This window comes from Pyrus communis, chromosome 13, assembly GCF_041283825.1.
Source record: "Pyrus communis isolate YQ-2024b chromosome 13, ASM4128382v1, whole genome shotgun sequence".
NCBI lineage: Eukaryota > Viridiplantae > Streptophyta > Magnoliopsida > Rosales > Rosaceae > Pyrus > Pyrus communis.
The window spans coordinates 30,463,877-30,470,918 of NC_142577.1; the positions used below are offsets into that span (position 1 = coordinate 30,463,877).

The 7,042-nt window shown below is 35.5% G+C and overlaps 1 pseudogene; it reads left to right on the forward strand.

Annotated features, from left to right (window-relative positions):
- Positions 1-2,517: 2,517 nt before the first annotated feature.
- On the forward strand, positions 2,518-3,371 carry LOC148692082 ((1S)-1,7-diacetoxy-luvungin A aldo-keto reductase-like; annotated as a pseudogene).
- Positions 3,372-7,042: the final 3,671 nt, after the last annotated feature.

A 7,042-nucleotide genomic window follows, 5' to 3' on the forward strand; every position in this document is an offset into this window, starting at 1 on the left:
AATTTATAATTAGTGCCCCAATTTGCCCTTTTTATATAAAACTTTTGTTTTCGTTTTTAACATTATTCGATTTTGCTTCTTTTCCGTTCGGTATAAATGAGGAAATGATTTTCATTCACTATTTTTTTTTCTTCTAAACACCACTGTATTATTTATTATTTTAATTTATTTAATCTGATCATTGAAAATAAATAGAAATCGATGTGTGGTGAGAGAAAAAATAATGCGAAAATCACTTCGGTTGTCGTTCTCAGTGTGCTCTCAGCAACGAGGGCAATTAGGCAAGTGGAAAGGCCGTCATAAACTGTAGAACACTTCTGGATCAGAGCCTGAAGAGAAAAATGGGACTCTTGTTTTGGGTATAAACCTTCACAGCTTGGTCAACTTTGAGGAGAAAAACCCTTCCCTTTTAACCTTTTTACAGTTGTAGTGGATAGAGCCTGACCACTTTTGAGACAAAAACGAATCTATATTCTATTTAACAGTAACTTGTTATATGTTCAAGTCATTAATTTTTGTCAGCTCGATGTCTTATTGTAATTCTTAGTTACTTGTATTGTGATTAATGCATTTTTAATATACAATGAATCGCATACTTCTATCAGCTGAAAAATGAAACAAAACGAAAATGTACACTCGATAAATCATACTAGTTTAAGCCTGTCTCAAGTTTAGGCAATATTTGACTGTCCATGAAATGATAAATTCCCCATCCCATCAAAAGCCATGAAACTTAAAAACACCTTTTACCCCAACAAAGACTTGCACGCCAAGGGAATCGTCTTCATCATTTGCATAGGATTTCCTCTCCTTTTTTTTTTTTGCAATTTTTTTTTTCTAATCCTAATATTTGGCAAATATTCACATAAAGAAAGAGGAAATTGAAATTGAAATTGGAGCGACAAAATTGAAGGGATGTGGTAGTTCTTGGGGGTCACCACCAATCATTTGGATGATGTAAAAATACAATTAGTGGGAAGTAATATCTGAGTCAGGGATCCTTTGGCGTGCCATCAACGACAAATTGGTCTTACCTTTATTTCTACATTTGTACAAACCCTTTCGCATCAAAAGCCACACCCCAATACTACTTTGCTAATATTTTCAGTATAGTTCGTGATTTTCACACCTTCATTTTCATTTTAAAACGATATTCGATAAATGAAACAATTTAATTTTTAGGACATTTTTTGAAGATTAATTTGCAAAAAACAAACTAAAATATATGTAGTTTTATCATTCCACTAAACAATTTTGGTTTTATACCAAAAGTCTATTGTTTAATGAGAAACATAGTTCGTTCATTTATTGGATAAGTGTTAGATGACTAATGCTATCAGTTTAGTTAACTTTTGTAGAAATAATCTTAAAGAACGACCTAACAAATAGACAGTTTGAATTACCATTCAACATTAAAGAATGAGAAGAAGAGCAAAAAATAGTCGAATAAAAATGTTGCTAGCATTCCTTTATCTAAAATCCATTCCCTGTCAATATTCACCTAAATACGATCCTTGTAAATTTATAACTTGTGATTATTTTACAAGGGAGTTCTAGGTAATTAAAAATGAGGTTTTTGGTTGAAAACAGATGAAATATGTAACTAGTGGGATTTGATCAGCATGAAGATCTTGGTGGGGCCTTTTGTAATCATATGTTATGGACAAGCTTATCTGTTGAAATGCTAAATAATAAGTCCATTCAAAACGGACAAATCATATCGATAGATTCCAAAGCATGTCGATAAATAATTAAAGGTGTATTTGTGGTTTAATTCGAACTATATTAGATTATAAACTATATGCCTGCAGCCTGACGAATGTTACAGGAGATAAATCATTTTGCACGAGATAATTAACAGTAACTCTCTCTGAGATTATAACAGTTTCAGACAGGTAAATTAATCCAGTAGGAAATCATGGTAATGGATCTTCACATTGGGCTTAAATTTGGTGTACTACAAACTGCGATTGGACTTGAATTTATGGAAGCAAACCCAATATTACTGACTGAAAAAAACACTAATAATTTGAAAAACCAATAACTAGAAATTATATTTGATTGTTTTTTTTTAACAAACGATATTATTTATACTAAAAAAAAAGACTACTCACTAACTAGTGAAGAAGAATACCACTAGACCGTAGTACCAAGTGGCTTGATTGTTTTCAATTGGATAGCTATTTTCTCACAACGTCGTGAATAATAGTTAATTTTTTTATACAAGCGATGTTCTAAACTAATTTATTTAACCTATGCAGTGGATGGGAAGTAGGGGTGCAACTCGGGCAGTTAGAAAGTCATCATTAATCATTTTTGTATATTTGTGCAAACATCTAACAGTTAGAAAGCCCTAATTAAGTATTTGATACTATGGAGCACAACAGAAAACTCCTTTGTTTAATTCTATTTATGGGGTTTTGGAGATAAAAAGAGAGAGAGATAGTGGCCACTGCCATGCAGATATATAATGTGATCGGTAAAAACCAAACGAAAAGGACATCACATCACGCACCTATGTATGGTGAAAAGTTAAAAGCATACATTCAGATGCATACGTATGGTGCCCATTTCAACAGTTTGTATCCATTTATGCATGCAGGAATCTAGGGTTGGAGTACCTTGATCTGTATCTGATTCATTTTCCGGTGAGTTTGAAGCCGGGAAGTGAATATCCTTTTAACCAAGAGGAAGAGGACCTTCTTCCCACGGATTTTAGGTCAATATGGGAAGCCATGGAGGAATGCCTCACAAAGTTCATAGGAGTCAGCAACTTCTCATGCAAGAAGCTCGAAATCTTGCTTTCCACAGCTGAAATTCCCCCTGTGGTTAACCAAGTAATTACCAAAAACTCCTATGTATGATTGTTGAGGCAAGATTAGTAACGATTAAATCAATGATTAATCATGTTAATTTCAATTAATAATTAGGTGGAGATGAACCCGGTGTGGCAGCAGAAGAAGCTAATGGAGTTTTGTGAGAGCAAGGGTATAGTTATCACAGCTACTTTCCACTGGGGAGAACTGGAGCACCTTGGGGGACAATGAGAAGCAAAAAAAAAACCCTAGCCCTGGTACGTACCTTAAAAAGCCTAGATACAAACGTACTTAGCTATTTGATCTGACCGCACATTGTATTTTTATTTTATTTTTGATAAAATAGAAATTCTATGTCTAACTAGATATGATATGAATCAGGAAATATTAATTGAAGGCTTGTAAATTTCCAACGCTGTGCCTGCCTGCTTGTATGAAGGTTTGTCTGAGGTGGGCATACGAGAAAGGGTGAGCGTGGTGGTGAAGAGCTTTAACAAGGAGAGGATGAAAGAAAGCATTGACATATTTGAGTGTCGGGGTTTGGACAAGAGATGACCTACGGAATCCCTTAATTTCTCTCCTTCGATTGCCTCTTCAGCCCTTCTTCCAGATTTCCCTCCTCCATTATGTAGTGGCCTGTCTGTTTGCTGACAAATGCCCGTCTGCGGGAGAAATTTTTTTTATCGTGACGGGAACATAGATGATATACCATGTGTTTTTATGTAAATGGTGAGAAATTTTATTTTTTAAATTATTAACTTTTTAACACATATATTCCATTATTTGTATAGTGACATGTGATGTACCATCGTGTGCCGATCACTTTGAAAAATCCCTCCGTCTACTGATGTCATCCTTTCTGCCTTCTCGCGATCTCAGCCCTTTATCTGCTTGTAATCTATTCTCTTCCTTCGACACCTGGGCCTACAGGGCCTAATTCTCGGGTAATTGCGTGAGGAGGTAGTGGTCGACAAATCTTTGAGGCGGTGGCTGAAGCCGCTCGGCAACACGTGTCGAGCGATGGTCTTCTTCTAGGCTTGTGTTTGACATGTGCTTGGGCTTCTCGCCTGTCTCAGGCCCATCTACTGACATGAGCTACTGTTACGTTTTTATAATGGGCTTTGGAGAAAAGAGGCAGCGCTGCTCACAAAAGTATAAATGTTATTATTTCACTTTTGAAAATGGCATTCAGACGGTGATCTCTATTTGAATATATGAAAGATATCACCATATCATTTCCATTTAGTAAACAAGTTATTTGCAAGTTTTTATAGTCAAAACCGGAGTTGTATAATTTTTTCCCACGCCAATTTGATGTATAATTAACAATAATCTTCTGGATTGTGTTTATGAAACAGAAGAAGCGTGGTTTATATTTGCAATAAATTATTGGGCACAAAATAATATTACCTTACATTTGAAAGAAAATGACATTTGGAAAGTGATCTCTCTTTGAATATACGAAAGATATCTCCACATCATTCCATTTGTTGAACGCGTTGTTTACAAGTTTTTATAGTCAAGAACGAAGTTGGAATTTTTTTTTCCCACGCTAGTTTGATGTATAATTAACAATATTTTTGTTGATTATTTTTATGAAAACAGAAGAAGCATTATTTATATTTGCAATAAATTATTGGGCCAAATGTGGACATGTAAATATATACGATGCACCTTATTGCTAAACATTAATATCGCTTTGGTAAAAAAAAAAAAAAAGAAGGTAAGGAGAAAAATTGAGAAATTTTAGTTTTCGTTTCATATAATCGGCAGCTAATCCAGCCTGAATCAACATTAGTTTGTCTTTATTCCACGGCTACATGTTACACATTCTTCAACTGGAATGTTCTGTTTTACGTATTCAAGTCTTTGCTAGAAATCGTAGGTCGCCGTCTCAAATTTCAACTTCTACGTCATTATTTATTGACTTGTCATAGCAAACATTTGTTGACGTTTTGCATGCTTGGCATGCGATGGGAATGTTATGGAATTAGGATCCCGTGATATGCATTGCCGCAAGGACGGAGTTATGATTTTTTTTTTTTTGGGTGGGCTAACTCAAATTAGTACCATAAAATCAAATGTTTATTTTTGTCTTATATAGAATTATATAATAATCAATATAAAAGAAGAACAATGTAATATAAACAATTCTCACAATCATAACCCTAACCGACAACTTCAAGGACCATATAAATAATGAACATACTAAATAAATCAAGAATAAGTAAATAAAAAGATTAAGAAGGTACCAATGGTTACATTCATTGGAAAATTGGAACGAAAACAAAGGCATTGCGGAGATAGAGATTTAGTTGTGAACTAAAAGAAAATTCTTTTTATTTTCTTGAGTAAGAAGTACAGAGGCTAAACCGCATAGGGTAAGTGATTTTTTTCTTTAACGAATAGGATAGAGCGAGGGAGGGAGATAGAACTAATTTATTACTTTTAGCATGAAAAGTATTATTTATCACCTATCCTTTACTAAATAGACATAAAATAATAACCTTTATTGGAATTGAGTGAGCTATATAGGCTACATGCATTAACATAAGTCATTAAAGCATGAGTTAAAAAAGGATAATGTTTTTCACACACTCTTATTGATTTTTTTGCCACTGATCTTCATCAATTCATTCGACCCGAAAGCCGAAAACTGAGAGGGATGTGTGAGCAATAAAAATGGATGTGTAGATAGCACTACACTTACAGAAAACCTCCCTGGGCCATAGCCCGTCTTAGCCTTGTGGGTGGCTCCGCCCGTGATTGCCGACATCTAAATTATTCCGGAATAGTAGGCAAAGTGTTGGCAAAATGCTGGTGTGCCATAATGAGAGCATTAGCATAGCCATGACTTGTCTTGACATGCTAACCCTCGCATCGTGGCACACCAGAACAAGCCTCGCGAATTGTTGACAAAATGCATGGCGTGTCATGACATGCATTATGCCGACAATTTGTGACGCGTGTCATGTCAGGGGCCAACGACGATGTTTTGGCATGCCACGATGCGAGGGTTAGCTTGTCATGCCATGCATTTTTCTAACACTTTGACACGTTAACCTTGGCATGCCAAAACATTGATGTTAGCCCCGACACTAACCTCGCTTCTAAATTATTCCGAAATAGTAGGCAAAGTGTTGGCAAAATGCATGTAAAAAAAAAGGGGGTTTTATCACAAATGGTCCCTGAAATTTACCCTTACCATCAATATGGTCCATAAAATTGAAAATCAATAAATGTAGTCCCTGAAAATAGATGTCACAAATCAATGTGGTCCTTCTGTCATAATTCTGTTAAAAATTCTGTTAAGTGCTGATGCAGCACATAAATGGGCCCCATAAGATTTACGAGTTTTTATCACAGATAGTGCCATACCATCAAGATGGTCTTTGAAATTGACCTACACCATTAAGATGGTCCCTAAAATTGAAAATCGATGAATGTAGTCCTTGAAAATAGGTGTCACAAATCAATATGATCATTCCGCTACAATTATGTAATAGGGGGTTTGGAAATAGTTTTCAACCAACTATAGACGCACCTCGGTTATAACCTCATTACCTCAAGGCAGACCTTGCCATTCTTTGAGTCACCAAACCACCAAGGAAGTGTCGAACAAGCTCTCCAAGATTAAGGTTATGAGGATGTTGATCGCGTAAATGTTAACGGTGATGTCCTAGAAGTTCTTGCCAATCAACCAAGTCGGTGAAGGGTGTTGAAGTGTGTAAAGATGGGTGTGTATTGAGATTTTTTTAGAAAATAGACAACGAATGAGGTAGAGGAATGTGGACTGGGATCGGAGGTGATTGCATGACTAGTTTTTGGGTTCACAACTTTTTATCAACTATTAAATTATTAAACTTATTTGTAAGTTTTTTAATTTAATTAGACTTGTGTGATCCATTTATATGTCAAATCAGCACATAACAAATTTTTTGACAGAATTGTGACAGAAATGCTACATTGATTTAGGACACTTACTTGCATGACTACATTGACGCACTTCGGTTATAACCTCATTATCTCAAGGCAGACCTTGCCATTCTTTGAGTCACCAAACCACCAGGGAAGTGTCGAACAAGCTCTCCAAGATTAAGGTTATGAGGATCTTGATCGCGTAAATGTTAATGATGATGTCCTAGAAGTCCTTGCCAATCAACCAAGTCAGTGAAGGGTGTTGAAGTGTGTAAAGATGAGTGTGTATTGAGATTTTTTTAGAGAAT